Source organism: Muntiacus reevesi, chromosome 11 (assembly GCF_963930625.1).
Source record: "Muntiacus reevesi chromosome 11, mMunRee1.1, whole genome shotgun sequence".
NCBI lineage: Eukaryota > Metazoa > Chordata > Mammalia > Artiodactyla > Cervidae > Muntiacus > Muntiacus reevesi.
The window spans coordinates 53,433,137-53,452,195 of record NC_089259.1 but is presented as its reverse complement, the minus strand read 5'-3'; positions in this window follow the sequence as shown (position 1 = coordinate 53,452,195).

The following is a 19,059-nucleotide window of genomic DNA, read 5'->3' as shown; positions in this document are numbered from 1 at the left end:
TATGTTAGGTAGGATAATGACCTCTGTCTACCTCCAATTCCAGGGGAGCTCGCAGGTGTCGTAGCATCCTCAGGAAAGAACGGGGAACTGGACGCAGGCTTGAGACGTGAGACCTGAGAACTGAGCCCTGAAGGACCACGGAGGAAGGACAGCCGAGGAGGCCACGGCCGGAGGGTGGGCTGCCTGCGCCGCCTCTTCAGTCCCCCAGCAAGTCCCTCTTCGAAGCATCCTTATTCTTCGTGGCTGCCTCTGTCTTCTCTCGCCGTCTGCTGCTGAGAGAGCACCTGAGAACCTCCATGGTGGCCACAAGAAGAACGCTGAGTACCCTCCAGCAGGTAGGGGCCTCGTCCTGCGCCCCCTGGGCTGTTGGAGGCGGGAGGCGGAGTGGGGGCGGGGTTCCCAGTAGTCTCCGCTCTCGCCCCTCAAGCCCCACAATCCCCCGGGGCGGCGCGAATACCTCGTCTCAGAGCTGTGGAAGCTGTGGGAAGAGGGCACGGGAGGACGCGACCACAGGCCCACCAGGAAACTGCCCAGGCCTGTGGAAGATTCCTCACGGCCTCCCTGTCCTCGGAATGTACGTTCTGCCCAGCATTCCCGTAGCCAGCGCCTTTTCTAGGTCAAGCTTTGTAAGAGCAGGGTGCTGAGACCTCCCCGACTGTGCAGTGACTGACTAACCCCATTAAGGCCTCCATATACCCTGAGATGCTGACGGGCAGGGCGGCCAGCTAGCTGCTTGTCTTGCAGCCGCTAAAGACAGGCCTGGTGAGTTCCTTTCCTGATTTAAGCTGCCATCTACCACCTGGAGTGGGCCGCCTCTTTTCTGGGCCTTTCTCTACCCTGGAGGTCGGGTTGTGAACCCACAGAATCCCCTAAGCTGGTGTCTCTGTTTCCAACTGTTAATTTTCTCAGTGTTTTCAACTGTTAATTTTTTTTTTTTTTAACAGACAGGCAATAAGGAAAAAAATAGCATGTTGTCACTTCAGAAGTGTGCAAAGTCACAATAAAATAGGGTTAGTAATACAATGTAAATATTAAATTTATGGGTCCCTGGGGAGGGGGGGGGGGCGGGAAGCGTACCTGGTGAGGAAGGATGTAGACACATGAATCTCTCGTTCACTCCCTGGTTCTGCCACTAACAAAGCCCATTACTCTGCCTGAGCTATTTAAATTCATTGGCAAAAGTATTTAATGATAGTGTTTTAAAAGCATAATGTTAGTTAATATGTGCAACTTAAATCAGTGCCTGTAACAAATAAATGCTATATATTGCAGCTATAATTAGTTTGTTGTCCAAATACTTTATAAATTTAGAGGAAAATAAGCTTTATTCTCTTTAAAAAGAGAAAAAAAATCATGACCAAGACCTGAAATCAGGGGTCTTTTATCTGTTTGTGCTTTTCTGTGACCTTGATAAAGACATAAATTCACTAAGGGTTGTTTTGCATCTATTTGAAAAGTATAATTTCAGAGGAACCCTAAGATGATGATATCTAATAATCATATGTTTTAAATGAAAGAATTAGAATATTATTGAATTTCACTTCTAGTATCAATTTGCTAGTTTTTACAAGCAAGCAGTGTTTAAAATGTATAAAATGAATGTTTAGTTATCCTGTGAGGATACTTTCACACACTCAATTTTCAGTTTCTTTTCTACTTAAATCTTAAATTAATATAAACATTAGGGGATAAATATAATTCTCATTATTTTATAAAGTTCAGGAAATAGTTCAACAGTGATAATCAGTAAATTGATTATATTGATTGTAACAAAAAGTGATAGTGAACTGTAGCAAAATCATAATCAAATATAGGCATGAGTGCATGCTAAGACACTTCAGTCATGTCGGACTCTTTGCGACCCTATGGACTGTAGCCCCACCAGGCTCCTCTGTCCATAGGAATTCTGTAGGGAAGAATACTAGAGCGGGTTGTCATGACCTCTTCCAGGGAATCTTCCCAACCCAGGAATTGAATTCCTGTCCCTTATGTCTCCTGCATTGGCAGGCAGGTTCTTTACCTCTAGCATCACTTGGGAATGGGAAGCCCCAAATATAAGCATACTTTGTATCATTGTGTTTCACTTTGTTCACAAAATGTGTTTATTACAAATGAAGGTTTGTGATAACCTTGTGTAAAGCAAATCTATCAGCCCCATTTTTTTTCAACAGTACATTTTTTTTAGACATAATGCTATTGTACACTTGTTAAATTTTTTCAATGTAAACAACTTTGTATACCCTGGGAAACAACCAAACAAAAGTTATGTGACTCGCTTAATTGTGATGGTCTAAAACCAAACCTGAGGTATGCCTGTAATTAAAACCTGCCCGTAGAAAAAATTGAAATATTTATAGATTACCCTAGTAGGAGTGATATAAGCTATTATTGGTAAGGCTGCTACAGTTGATTTTTTGGCAGTAGTTATCCTTTTAATGGGCTTCCCACATGACTCAGTGGTAAAGAATCCACCTACCAATGCAGGAGAGTCGGATTCAATCTCTGGGTCAGGAAGATTCCCTGGAGTAGGAAATGGCAACCTACTCCAGTATTCTTGCCTGGAAAATTTCATGGACAGAGGAGCCTGGCAAACTGAAGTCCATGGGGTCACAACTATTCTGACGTGACTGAACAGCTGAGCACCATCTTCTATAATAGTGCCATAACACTGAGTTAGTGAGGACTCAATCAGTTTTCCTACAGGAAAAACAGAGCTAGGTTCCTGTGAGCCTCTAGTCACCATATTTTATCAACTGATCAATATATAATCTCATTTTATGTATGTTTCTCTTTTCAAACACTTTATTTAACACATATATTTATTCATTAACATTGAATTAACTTCCAACAGCTCTGTAACTCATGCCTGAACAAAACCTATCTTAGACACCTATCTTCTCTGTAAGACACATCACAGCCTTCTTGGGAACACGAGACAGCACTTCAGCACTATGCTTTGGGGGCATTTTAAACAGTGAAATCATATTTAAAAAGCACAAGAATGTAAAAATATGGCATTAAATCTAGCACAGAAGGGACACTTGTGTACAGCATGAGAACTGAAACAAGAAGCAGAGCACCACCTTGTTTCATCTCAGTTGGGAACAAGTGATTCACAGCTTTCAATACTGAGCATATCTGTGAATAACTGTGAAAGTGCAGTAAAAACTGATTTTCCAGTTATTAAGACATTTTAACAAGTGAGAAGATTTGTAAATATGGAATCTGCTAGTGAAAATGTTGAACTATATTTTATGCCATGTTTCCGATTGTTATTTCAAAGATCCTATTTTACTAGATTGTTATTTCAAAGATGCTATTTTACCCTTTTGCACACAAAAACATAAAGCTAAGGCTTAAACCTAATAAATATATAACTATAATACATATTATGATTTTGAGTCATTTCTGCCCAGGTCTTCAGATTTGTCATTTTGCTATTTTACTAAGATGAGCATTGACTCTCATCCATGAATTTGTTTTGGTTCACCCCTCTGAATTTTGGGATCTCAAACTGTTCTATAGAATTACCCACCTGAGCATTGACCACAATTTAGCTGAATCTTCCCCACAGCTTCTTTATAGCTGTTCTAGTCAGTATACAAATGGGGGGGATATATGGGATGTTATGTAAGCATTCTTGCCATAGATCCCCCCAGTCACTTACACATTATATTATTTCCTGCATAAAACATTTGGCCTTTCAGCTTCACCATTATGAATCTGGAAAATAAACCAATTAGGTAGAGCACTCTGTTCATTCTCTGCCCATTTCTCAAACCTTGACTATTCTTGTGTATTGTTACCCAAGAGAAATAAATACACAAACAGCCTGTATACACATTGAGAATTTTCATGAGACATTTTAATTATTAAATTTTTGTTACCTTGATTGATAAAGTCAAGTGATATAAAGACTCTAGTCATCAATATCTTTGAAGTGATATCATAAACTTTATGGTTAGCTTTGCCCTAGAAAAAAAGAAAATAAAAAATACCTAAGGTTTTACATTGAAAAGACCTGAAAATAATCACCAAGTCTATAAAAATAATATTCTTAGTGCAAAGATTATGATTTCAAAATGACATTAAAAGAAGAGATTTGATTACCTCAAGTTACTGAGAATATTGTACTGTGTTAAACTAGAGAATCTGTATCCATTTATGTTTTATATTTAGGCCTACAATCCTACTGAAATTGATTTTTTGTGTGCAGTGTCAGGGAAGGGTAATGGCATATTATGTTCTCATGTCAATGTTTAATTGGCCATGCACAATTTAATGAAAACACCAGCAATCAAAAGATATGGTCAGCAAGCCTAATCTGTTTTTGTATAACCTATGAGCTAAGAAAAGTTTTGTATTTTTCAAAAGTTGTAGAAAGTTTAAAAAAAACAAAAAGATAATATTTTGCAACATGAAAATTGTATGACTAAATTTATTTATTCATTAATACAGTTTTATTGCCATATATACCTAAGCCCTTTTGTGGACATCTTATCTTTTGATATTTTCAGATTGAATTGAATCACTGTAATAGAGACTGTGTGGTCTGCAGAACCTAAAATGTTTATTATTTGGCACCTCATAGAAAAAGTTGGCTGATTCCTTGGAAATATTCACTTTCTTATTGTATTGCAGTCACTTACTGACAAAAATCAAGTGACCAATATATGGTCAGATATATGATTCAGCTGTCTGAGTGACTCATTTTTCTGTGGTGCCTGTCTTTGCACCAAAAATGCACTTGGCAAATTACTGTAACTTAATAATGTATCTTCATATATCAAAGTATAATTTCTCCAGTTGTGTTTATATAGCTGTTTTTGGTTCTTTCCTTTTTATAGTTTTTATCAATTTTTGTACCAAGATGTTGATTTTTTCACAATATAGCTCCTTACTAGAATTGCACTAAAGTATGTATCAATCTGTGGAAAATGTATATATATATATATATATATACATATATATATTATATATGTATATATATATATACAAACACATATATATATATGATAAGACTTCTAACACATGGCCATTAAATATTCTTTTATTAAATTAGCTTTCAATTTCTATCAATATTTAAGAAAATTTAGTGTAGATATCTTACATATATTTTATTATATCAGTCTATCTATTTGATTTTATCCTACTGTGAGAATATGTTAATGTTTTTTTCCTGCTATTGGAGTAATTTGGAAATATATTTTGAATTCCCTATATACAATATTATTGCCTACAAATATTGACTTTTTATTAGCCGATACCAACACTTATAATTTTAATTTTATTTACTTGGCCTTTGTTGAAATAACTTTCTAGGCCCAAGATTGAGTTACTCCTACCTCTAATAACACATCAGCAAAACAAAACATTTATGTTCTTACAAATGCTTGCCTTGGCCAGAAACCCAATACACCCAGTCAGCCCATCATCAAACACCAAGCCATTTCTCAGCCTTCTCACCTGAACAAGGCTGACTATGTGGTCCCAGACAATCAGATATTTTCTGTCTGTTTCATTTTTCGTTAATATTTATCCTATAATAACTTCCTGCCTTCCATCTCATTTTGCAGTTACTCAAAAGGAGACTGTTCACTTCATGATGTGTTAAATAAAATTTGTTTGCATTACCTAAACAGTTTATTCTTATCATTTTTAACAGTTTTTGGAGATAAGAAATGGGATCTAAGTGCTAATGGCTTGCAAAATAAGACACACAGGTCAGCTGCCACAGAATCCTTTGAGTTCACTGATCCTCTAGACCTTGCCAAGGGACTTGGGTAAGTCACTGTTGGATTTGAGTTCTACTTGTTGCAGGTGACTCTGCTATTCAAAAAAACTTTATTTAAAAAACATATATATATAGGTAGTGAGAGAGAGAGAGAGAATGTATGTGAGAAAGGGAGAGATAGATACTGTTTTCAGAAAGAATATGGGGTAGTAGTTATATTGGTGTCCACTGGGTGGCAGCCATTAGGGGCCTCATAAAGGCTCTAGGTTAAGTACACAGCAAAAACAGTAAACAGATGGGGAACTTGGGAAAATAAGATGAGATCCGGACTATTTTGACCATCAAAATTAAAACCTAAATAGGCACAGGTCAGACAATTAAAATACATTAGGACTTCTGTCACTATAAAGAAGCCTTCAAGTGAAAGGAGTAATAGATTTATTCTAATAGGACTCTCGGAAGCCAGAGTCACAAAATCGGTGGGCTTGGTTGGAGTACTTGAAAGCTGTTAATGTGTTCTCCATGTAACTGTAAGACTCTTATGCTGAAATAGATTGGTCATGGAATGGATTAGATTGACACTTGATCACTAGCGAATCTTAAGAAGATATCTGTGTAATGAAGTAGTGTAAAACACCATGAAATTCTCAACTCAGTGGCACATCCTTAGTTTGGTTCTGAGGATTTGAAGATTTAGTTAAAGAAATAAGATCCTTAAGTTTCAAAAAACTGAGTGTGCACTTGCTTATTTTATGTCTAAGAACTGTAGTCCTGGAAGCTGTAGATATCTACAAATATGGTAAAATCTTACTAAGACAATCTAGAATTACAGTGGCCATTATGGGAATAGCCTAAGTAGATGAAATAATTCATTTGAAAAGTTTACTTAAAAGCAGGAGCTCAAAAATAGAACATATGGGATAACTATTTTATTTGGTATGCAGAAGTCTTCAAATGGCCTCAAGATTCCAAATAGCTTCTTTGAAAGATTTCCTACAAAAAGTTAATGAAAAATTAAAGATATAAAAGGTACCTAAAGCCAGTGATTATAAGACTCACCCATTCTTTATCTGAATTGCCTTTCCACTTTGAAGGGACCATCAGAATGTAAATAAAAGCTCACCATATTAGTGATCTGACAACTGCAATAGCTCCACTGCCAGAAACCCAAAGCAATGACTGGGCCTCCCTCATGACACTTTCATAAGAACTCATCATCAAAATACTGGTCCAGAAAATGGTGTCTCATTCTCAATCAACTGGTATACTAGAAAAAATTGTCCTTGAAGATTTTATGCAAATCCTTTCACACCAATTTTTATACCCCTATATCTACCCTTGCAGGTAACCCCCCACTTGGACCCGTCCTAGGGTAGATGAGATACCAAGGAATTCTTCAGTAACTGCTACCAGTTACTACCTTAAACAACCTAGGGAAAACTAAAACTAAAATTAATGGAAAACCTTACCGAATTCTGGTAGACACTGGAGCTACACTCTTTTCTTTAAAGCTACTTGCTCCAGAGCCTGCAGATGGGATCCTGGGAGAGCTGGCAAAAGCCAGTAAAGGATGAGAATTCTTAATACAATCAGTTCTTCCTCGTCTCTGCAGTGCCTGGTCGAAAAAGAAAGGTAAACTTTTCATGTGCATATTCCATCCCAGATCCAGACTCCTGTGAATCTGGCTTTTAACTGCCTATTGGTTGAGCATCCTTACTCTCCAGGGACAGCTATTGCCTTCTTGTTTGCCTCCTTTTATGTTCTGAGAACTTGCCTTGGCTCTCTGCCTGCATGGGGCACTCGGGTTGTTTGTTCTTGTGTACACAAGCAGTTCAACCCTCAGATTGGGGGCCCAAAAATATGGTCAGACAGAAATGTGGATTGTTTTCTATTTGCGGCTAGGGTCTTGCTCTCTGTTGCCAGCTCTCAGTGGAATTGTCTTTCTTTTGGGTATCTTTTTTGAGTGTTTCTGGATCTTGGAAGGATGGCATCTTTTTCACCCTCTTAGGATAAACCTCTTCTACCCATGGAGTCACTCAGTACTGCAAGAAATATTTGCTACTTGTACTGACTGAAGCCTGACAAGTTATGAGAGGATTTTAAAAAAATTTATTGGCATTTATTCGATTTGTAATGTTATGTTAGTTTCAAGTATGCAGCAAAGTGACTCAGTTATGCATGTATATATATCCACTCTTTTTTAAGATTATTTTCCCATTTAGGCTGTTACAGAGTATTGAGTCGAGTTCCCTGTGCTGTACAGTAGGTTTTTATTTGTTATCTGTTTTATATATAGAAGTTTGTATGTGTCAGTCCCACACTCCCAATTTATTCCTACCCGCTTTTATTTTTATGTAGCTCTGTAGTAGAAAATTGGCTAGCTTGGAAGCTGATATTCAGAGCCTTATAGAAACCTTGTTTTTAGGTTTTCTCTACTAACCTCAGTGAAACTGTATGCCCAGAGGGAGAGTGAAACATTTGAAAGACACATAGCTCTAAATCTAGAATATAGGAATCATGTCATTTCTATCAGTTAGCAAACTGAAATTTAGATGACTTTTGTATTCCTGTAAATGTTTCCCTTCACCAGAAGTGTAGTATATCCAAGTCAGTTCATCCCCAAACATCAAGCCAACTGTGATCATTCTCACCCAAACCAGATTGATTGTGTGGCCTCAGACAATCAGATATTTCCTTTTTGTCTCTTCCTTGTTCTTCAACCTTGTCTTATGAAAGCTTCCTGCCTTCTACCCATGCAGTTCTCCAAAAGAACACTGTTCATGTCAAGAAGTATTTGTTATAGTTTGTTTTCATCACCTAAATAATTTCCTTTAGTCATTTTTAACACCTGATTAATCTGACTAATGTCTCTAGGACATCATGGATATGGCAAGTATCATTTTCTCATTCTTAATGTCAGGGCAAAAGTTTTCAATATTTTTATATTTGTTTTGTTGTAGGGATCATTTATGAAATTGGAACTGTCTTTTCTATTCTTGTCCTTCTAGATTTAATTGTAAATTGATGTTGATTTTAATATTATGTTTCATGTATTGCTATGCTCATATGGTTTTTCTCCTTTTTTAGTTAATATGTTTTGAACTGTTTTTTAAATATCACATACATATCATGCAAACTAACTTAATTAAACAAACAAAAAACTTATAAGACAGTCAAGTAAATAAGTGGAAAGAAATCTCTTATACTTCTAACTAATGCTACCTCATTGTGTTACACCTTAGGAACAGTTTCCTGAAGAGAAGGGAAGATATCTAAGGTTTTGATATATAATGATTTTAGATCTTCTAAAAGTATATCCAACCTGTGTACCTGGATCTGTCTTTCTCTTGTGTACAAAAGATCACATTTTCCATATTATCTGACCAGATCTTCAAATTTCTCTGTGACAAGACTGAAATTAGTTAAATAAAACAAGAAAAACTGGGAGGGTTTCTACTAATGCCTTAAAATGGCAAAAATATCAATTTACCTACCTAAGTAGGTGTTACCTGATTAAACAAGATTGGAATAATACAGGGTTATAAAAATGATTCATAGTATTGTGTGTCCAAATTACTTAGAATTAGTATTGAGTTGTCATTTTTTTGTAGATCCTTAAGAAGATTTTATTTACAGATTATTTGTGCATTTGAAAGATAATTTTGATACCTATTATGTGTCTGGAAACCTTTTAATCACTAGGGATACAAGACCCACGTCATAGACCTTAGAGTGTGGACATAGATATGATATCTTTATCTATCTTCTAAGCCAAACTTCAGACCTCAATTTTATACTTCTAAATTTCAACTCTTAAATATTACCAGTCTAAAGTTTAAAAAAAAAAATCATTTCATTAGTGGAAATGGATACTTATTTCTATAGGTAAATTCATTTTGTTCTACGAAAGAAATCTCTTTACTTACTTTTCTCAGACAAATTGACATTCTCCAAACTTTTACTTCCCTTTTCTTCTCAATTTGTAAGATTCAGAGGACTTAAGTGAAAGAAGGCTTTATCAAATAAAATTCATAGGTGGTAATATATGTGAGAAAGCTCATAAATCTCTCTCAGATCTCAGCACCATAGTATGATGGATAGAAAACCATGCACAGATCCAGGGGTGTCAGAGGTCAAGCAGTAGACCAACAGGCAGCCCTTCCTATGTGTGGTTCCAGTATACGCAAATTGAGATTACCATGGTTTAGTTATGCAATACCAGTTCCCCAGCAACACTGTTCAAATTTCCATTACCGCAGAATATTAACTGAATGTTCTTCATGAAATACAGACATGTGTGGTAACTCTTCAGTTCACAAATCATGATGTATGTGCTTTCAAATCTATGATCAGTCTTTCCACTTTCTGCAGTCTGTTAGTGATTGTTCACTATGTACCTGTTATTCAGCTTATATAGAGAGACAAGGTATGCAGTGTTATTTCCTCCCTGTCTTCTAATGATAAAGCCATTTGCTGTTTTATGAAAATATATAAATGAAAAATGAAGTTGGTCAATAAAGCTAAAAATGTGGCAATGTAACAAAATGTGAAAATGCTGGAATTGAAATTATAGTGGACTGGAGATACTGAAGAAAGATCTGGCCATTAAAATAGGGCAGTCCATTCTCTGAAGAGTTATATAGCCAGAGAAACTAATTAAGTTGAATTTATGAACATCGATGAGGAAAGTGATTGTGACAAAATGGATGATGGTGTCTCAGAAGTGATACCAGCAAAAACTTAATATTAAGAGAATTCCATAGATATTTTACAGTATTGAAAGTACAAATCATAAAGTCTTGATCCATTGACCTCCAGGAGAGGAATAGGGAGGTAGGATTGACATGTATGAACACTCTGGGCTGACTGAGATTTAGAGAGCTTCTGGATAGGTGGACATACCAAAGTACTGCCCCTGTGCCTTGCCCTATGCACTCTTCAGTTTGTTGCTGAGTTGAGTCCTTCATAATAAAATGGCAAACATAAGTGCTCCTGAGTGCTGTGAGTCATCCTAGCAAATTATCAAACCTGAAGAGGGCTTTGTGGGAGCCGCTGAGTTTATAGATGGTCAGGTCAAAATATGGTTGGCCCTTTGGAATTACCGTTGGTGTCTGAAGTGTGGCAGTTTTTTGGAACTGAATTCTTACACTGTGGAGACTGTGCAAACTCCACATATTGTCAGAATTGAATGTAATTCTTGGCTATCCCGTTGTCACAGAGTTAGTATGAAAAACCCACATGATTTGGTATCAGAAGTAATGTCAAGAAAAAAGACACCTCAGTATTAAATAATTATTAGCTTTATATATTTTCATTTCACTGTAAATGCATAAATAACAAAATAATTTTTAATGTTTTGAGAACTCTTTTAAAGATTGTTGAATAATCATATTTTTTCTTCTATTAATCTAGCTTGGTATGGTTTCAGTATTCATAATCATGTTTATATTCTGGCACTATCATGCAAAATGAGGGCAACCTACAGAAAATTTTCTTAAGTTTATTTATCTGTTTGTTTTTTCCCTTTTATAGTAAGAAATAAACCTTTAGCCAAAGTATGATTCGGATGAAAAGAGAATATCCAAAGAAGCAAAAGTAAAATCTGAAGCTTTGTAGACATTCCTCAATATTTTATTATTCCAGCTATGATGGAGAAAGAGGAAGGAAAATGTCATTCCGATCTTGTGCTAAAAATTTAAGCCCTGGAACCCTGGCCTCTGGTTTTAAGTTTCCTTTTTGGTCTTGAAGACCCTACCATTTAACTGGTATTTCAGTTTATAAGTGAGTAGCTGAACAATACAAATGTTCCTTCCAAAACTGTTAATTGCCAAATAAAGAACTAATTGCTTGTCATCAGTGGAACAAATCCAGTGTGTCCTATTAGATAATTGTATTGCTAGGCTTAGTTACCACATTTTGCTAAAACAGTGTGAGATGTAGTAAAAATATTTCCAAATTTTAGCCAAATCTATTATTAGCAGTAGACAACTTGAGATATATTCATGGGAGCTATGTCCTCCAGAAATTTCATAAAAAATACTATCCTATTAATTACTGAAGAGCTACAGTAATCTGGAAAATAATTATGTACATGTTTAAATTAATAAAAATTCACATATAGAAAATAGATATATTTTTGGTCTTTATACAACAAATTAGCATTTCATGTCATGTATGACTCCAGGGCACAGTCAAATAGTCATCTCTCTTTAGAGGATAATAATAGAATCAGCATCTTTTTGACATATCATATTCAGTGTCTAGTATAAAATAATAAAATAGATAATAGATTTCAAAAGGAATGTGATATGTGGCCCAGTCAGTGGAAAAATATGCAAAAGAGACAACCTGAAATGACTCAGACAATGAAATTAGCATAAAATGCATTAACCCAGTTATAATATATTTTAATGTAGAGGATAATAGGGTAATAAGGAAAGAATATATCAGGAATCCTAGTAGACAAACACTTAGAAAATTAACATTTTTATAAATGAAACTTAAATGAAAAATTCACTGAGTAGAATTGCATTGTATGTGAAAAAGATAAGGCCAATTGCCTTAGAGATAGGTAAAATTAAAATTATTGAGCTGAAGACCAAAAAGAAAACTTTTGGCAAAAAGTGAAAAAAGCCTCATTGATAAGTGGGCAGTATCAACCTACATATATGTAATTTAAATTCTACAAGAAAATGAGAGAAAATGCAGAAGTGAAAAAGTATTTGAAGTAATAATGATGCACAGTTTTCCAAATTGTTTGATATAAGCCTACTGATTCCAGAAGCTCAGGAAACTCAAGCAAAATATATACAAAGAAAACCACACCTATGCAAAACAGTCAAACTGCTCAAAAATAAAAGCAGAGTAAACCTTAAAATGCTCAGATGAATAAAACAAACTACACACTAAAAACCCAGAGATTTATGAGTAATGCTTAGCCTTTTGTCAAAAGCAATGGAGACAGGAAATCTGTTGAAAAACAGCTTTAAAGTACTAAAATAAAAATAAATATCAAACAGAATTCTATATGCCTGAAATTACACCTTGAGAAAGGAAGCAACATAAAAATATGTCTTAGTAACTGAGTAACAACTGAGAGAATTTGTTTCCAGCTACTTAAACACTGGCCTGACTGTTAGCTGTCCTCACACATCTAACATTTTATCTTAGACCTACCCATCATAACAATTAGTATAAAAACTTACTCTTCTTAGAGGGAAATTCCATTCCTTTTCAGATAGTAGTTACTGAGACTACAAACACAGAGTGTGAAAGGAAGAAATGTGTGAGCATAGCAGAAACTAGGCCAAGTGTTAGAGCTTTGACTGATTTACTTGAGATAAGAGTATTAAAATATGTAATGCTTACTAGTAATGAATAGCAGTAACAGGGCTGTCTTAAGGCTTAACCTGTCCTTCAGTCTTTGATGCCAGCTTTGTTCCATTTGGAGATGATAGTAGTTCTATAAATTGTTTGGAATGGGCTCTGCTTGCTACAGTGGAGCTTTAGTCCTCTTGAAGTGATTTCCTTTATGTTAAGTTCACAGTAGATAACTTAGAAGAGGCATTGATTGGTTTGAGGACTCTTACTGCTCTGAAAGAAATTATATTAATGAAGGTCAACCATCAGAGACTGAGAAAATAACCTAAAGAAAGCTAGCTAAGTTTTTGTAGTCAGTCCACCTCTTAAAATCAATCTGATCTCTTGTTTTTAAATATGGTGTAACATTTTTAGGAAATGTAATCTTGATAATGGAATATTGGATAACCCATATTAAAGTGTGTGCATGTGCATGGTAAGTCGCCTCAATCATGTCCGACTCTTTGTGTCCCTGTGTACTGTAATCTGCCAGGCTTCTCTATCCATGGGATTCTCCAGGCAAGAATACTTGGGTGCCTTGCTGTGCCCTCCTCCAGGGGAACTTTCTGACTCAGGCATTGAACCTGCATCTCTTTATTCTGGCCTTCATTGGCATGTGGATTCTTTACCACTACTGCCACCTGGGAAGCCACTTAAAGTTCACTTGTCAGCAAAGATTGAGCCAGTCCCACATCAGTCAGAGAGCTCAGATCTGGTCTCAGCTAGGAAGTAATGTGGTTAAGAACCTGCTGAGTTAAACAGTCCCCAAGCCTTGACTAGACTGACCGCAATTCATGATACAGAACATTAAAATCTTAGAAGACAGTCTGGTTTATCTGTAAGCTTTTGCTACACAACAAAAATTGAATATATAACCAAAACCTTTAATGGCATGGAGAAATTCTCTTCTTCATGCCTCCTGACTCCTTCCTCCCTTTCTACCTATATAACCTCTAGTCATTTTTGTCTTCATTTTCTGCTTCTTGAGTATTCCATTGGAGAATTAGCTCTTCTTCAATTGATGCTAAATGCAGTAAATTCAGTTTCTCTGAATTTGGTTCTTGAACATGGGATTCAAAATTAATCCCTCAGCCTCTGCCTTTTGGTGTTTGCCTCATGAGAAATAATGTAAGAATAAGTTGTTACACTCCTTATCCTGAAAGTTGTCCAAGGACATTACCTTTAATTCTTGCTAATTAGATCTCATCATAGATTTCATGGCCTTGTTCCCATTCTGAGATTTGAATATTCAGCTTTACTTTGAAATTTCTAGTTTTCTCTTGGTCTTTTCTGTGCTTCTGAAATTACCCAGAGCTAGTGTCTTTGTTTGTAATCAGAGCTAGCTGAAAAAACATCATTTTTTTTCACTTGTTTAGTAACATAACCTAAAGTACAATGGTATGCTAATATCAAATTATCTAATTATTCATAATTACTCATTCTATATGTCATATTGTTTCATGAAAATATCAATTTGCCAAATTATAGTCTGAATAAAATTCTGTTCATTATACTCATTTTTGTCCTTTTCTACATTAATATATTATATCATCATGAAACTTAAATTCTTTTCAAAGATAATTCATTCAATATTTACCCTTTGAGGAAAGCATTAAAATTAACTTTGAAATAGCAGTGTGTTACAATTATGTCATATCAGAGTGGTACAAAGGAGATACACAATGTAGTTTCTGAATTAGAAAGCCGTGAGTTTGACTAATAACTCACCCATTTGCTTACTATGTAGCATTAGTCATTGAAATTAAGGGCTCAAATTCTTCAGCTACTAAAAAAGGGTGATTATAAGACTTACCCTGTTATAATTCTCATGAATTTTGTGAAAATTAAGCAAAATTATGTATTTAAAGAGTACTTGCCTCGATGCCTAGGCAATCACGAATAGATTCTATGTGTTGATTACTTTTATTAAGTGGATAGGGTATTCCCCTTTACAGCTCCATGTCATGTGGACAGTGTAATTGGTATCAACTTTATTATAATAAAATATATACATGGAAAATGCAAACACCATGAGGTTGAGGCTACAAAATGAAACAACAGAAAATTGCTGACCAATTATCTTTGCCTCATGGTCTACTTAATTTATACCACTCTTAATATTGAAATTAATTATAGATTGTCTTAATATTTCTGGGATGACTTCCCTGGTAATGTTTCTCACCTTTTATTAACCCTGGGAATATGTGATATGATTAAATTACATCCCTCACAAATGTTTCCTCTTGTTCCAAAGACAGTATGATCACTAAAAGCAGTCATTAGTTACTTTGGATATATATATGATGAAATATTGATTATGAAAACCATATGACCCCTAGTATGTCACTTGGTTTCTATATTCATATGTGGAAACACTTCTGAAAGAACAAATATTTAGGCTCTATTTAAAGCAGAAAAATTGTTTTTGTTCTTATTTTGATTTACTTTTGTTATTTTTTTAAATATTTATAACCATAAAAGAAAGCCAAATTTTTCATTAATACAATATCATACATTAATTCAGTTGATTCAGAGACTGATTGCATTACTTGTATTATAAGATAGTCATATCAAAAGTGCTAAAATTTTAAGGAATATTGTTTTTATTGTGAAAAAAGTTGTTTTAGTATGAACATTTAAATTTGTTTGCAGTTAATGACTCATAACTGAACATGGGTTTTATGAAACCTAGTTTATTTTGTTTACTTCTTAGAAATACTTTTAAACATATTACAAAATATTTCATGATAAATTCCATATTTTTGATATGCCAATTTATTCTGTTTTATATGAGGCATTTATATTTAATATAATAATACCTTATTATCTTCATTCTACAAACAACAAATACTAACAGAACATTTACTTCCACCCTATATTCCTGCTTTACTTGTCTTGATGTTTATCACTATGTGAAATAACTGGTATGTTTATTTCCATGTTGGTCCCTGTGCCCTTCATTCACAGAGCAGGGCCAGAAATCAGAAATCACATCTGTAGTCTCTACCTGCACATGTCTCTAATATGTAGTTGAGTGTGTGAGAAACAGAACCATCCAAAAAACATTTTGATGAAAGTATAGACATAATCTGAGAAATACTTAGAAAATATATACTTTATCTTTGGAAAAGTGTTTTGTATTATGAGTACTAATCTTACATTTATGTCTTTTATACCATCCTTGATGATCTACCTTTTAAAAAAATATAATGTTTTACTAGAAAACTAAGGAGACAAAAAATAAATTGATGTCACAAGGAAAAATACATTGACATATACAGTTACTCTCATTTTTCAAGTTAAATATCAAATCTGATAATCAGGCATATTTAAATACTGAAAAAGATAATTTGTCTTCTACAACTCTGGTGAACACATTGATATTCTTAATCCTACTTTTAAACTGATCTCATAGAAATAGTTTCATAAATAAAGTATGAAGAAAGCTAGATGTCATATAAATTGGGGAACTAATACAACACCAGGTCAGTCAGTCAGTCAGTTCAATCACTCAGTTGTGTGCGACTCTTTGAGTCCCCATGAATTGCAGCATGCCAGGCCTCCCTGTCCATCACCAACTCCCGGAGTTTACTCAAACTCATGCCCATCGAGTCAGTGATGCCATCCAGCCATCTCATCCTCTGTTGTCCCCTTCTCCTCTCCCCCCCAATCCCTCCCAGCATCAGGGTCTTTTCCAATGAGTCAACTCTTCGCTTGAGGTGGCCAAAGTACTGGAGTTTCAGATTCAGGACCAGGGTATGGTCACAAAAAATGGTGGCTATAAGCTTCTTTAGAACTAAGTTCTTATACAAGGCTATGTGTTGTATAAAGTCTGATTCATGTCAATGTATGGCAAAAAACACCACAGTATTGTAATTATCCTCCAATTAAAACATAAATAAATTAATTTTTAAAAAGGGAAATAAGTATTTGTAGAGCAAAATGCTTTATAATTCCCCCCAAATCTTGTGCTTTCTTTGGAAGGAAACTGATATACTGAAAACATTGACAATATAAGCTGACATTTGGTTATTATGTGTGTTTAATCAAATATTTGTTATTCTGAGACATCTAGCTAAGATTTTTATTAAGTAAAAGTAGTATAGTATGATGTAATATGGGAAATATATAATGTTTTCTACCCTAAAATTCAATACCAAAGTAATCACACTATTCAGCTATATAACAGCATGTTAGTAATAAATTATTTAGAACAAAGAAAATTTTCCTGGACTATAAAATCATGTTTCCATAAGGAAAAAGAAAAAAAGATTGTCAACATTCTTCTTTCATTTCCATCTATATAACTGAGATATTAGTTTGTTTCTTATTCTTATTTTGGAAGAGGTTTATTTAAATTTCAATAATAAACATTTTAGAGAGTAATTTTGAAATATCACAACACAGAGAGTCTAAAATTTATTTTTGCCTCAGAAAACATAAATGTAGTATAAAGTTTCTACATAGGTCACCTCAAAATTATCTTGATTCATCATTACCAAAGGAATATTTAAAATCCACTGGGGATTTTAAAATAAAACATTATTTTAGCAATATTACAGTTCCTTCTAAATGTTTTCTTTCACTTTGCTCATTTCTTTCAAAAATATTTTTAAGTTAAGTCATCTTTCTGGACATTTAAATATCTGTTTACATTTCCAATTACACATCAAGTAGATTCAGCATAGAGACTGTTATTAACTTGAGACATTAAATTTCTGCAAAGTTGATATTGTTTGTCTTTTCAGTCACAAAAATAACTGATTCTTTGGGGGGAAACAAGTAACAGGGAGCCTTTATTGTACACTATGTCTTCAAGGTATTATTCTAATCCCTGTGAACTTGAAATTGTATTACACATTACAGATGATAAAATTATGTATTAGATGTCAGTGATTTGTCCCAGGCTGAAATTTAAACTCATGTTATTCTAAATTCACAACCTCTGTTTTCACTCAGAGAGCTACTGACTTTTCCTCATTAACAAACCAAAAGGAAGACATTTATGAAATTCCCAGTAAGAAAATTGCAGGGTAATACAGTGTGCTTTTAGTAACTAGTTAAAAGAGATTACTTCCTCGTTTCCAGAAAATGGATAGCAAAATCTCTCCCATGTCCAAAAATGAGTCCTGTCTAGATCACTGCCAATTCTGGAAAGTTTGAGATCCTATAAAAAGACTGTCAAGATAAATATTAGAAATGCTTTGACTGGGTAAATAAATTTTTAAATAAATGATAAACTGATATTCAAACTGTTTTTATCCATTGCTTCTTGTTTAATTGTAAACTTTTTCTTTTTTCCCATTTCTTCTCTAGTTTCCATTTTCATGCAATTTTTAGAAGGAACTTGTCAGATTCTACCAAAAAACCTGCTAGCATATTTTTTGTGTTTATTAACCTGTTGCATTTATTAACCAATTTGGGAAAGATTAAGGTCAAAATAATATTAAAACTTCCAGTTTCTGAATAAGGTGTATCTCTTCAATTATTTTAGGTCTTGTTGAATTTTTTTTATCTATTTCTATGCTTTCTAGTTAATATGAAAGTCTTGGCACTTTGCACATACTCATTTTCCTACATATATTTTTGGCTTTTGACACTGATATAAAATGAATTTTTGAGATTGTATTTCAATTTTTATTTTTTATAAAAATAATTGATTTGAAAAATTATATTCTATACCCTGTTACTGTAGTTTTTAATTCTAGATTATTTTTTACAGATTCCTTAGGATTCTCCATGTAAGCAATCATATCATCTGAAAATAGACAGTTGTCCTACTTTCTGAGGTATAAGTGGGTTGCTTATATCCTTATTTAATATCTAGGAATCCACTATAGTATTGAATAAAAAAATGACAATGCATGTCCTTGCCTTGTGCTAATATTAAGGGAAAAGTGGTCTACTTTTAACCACAAGATACACTGCTAAAGGAGACCACAGACAACATGGATTTTCCTTAGCAG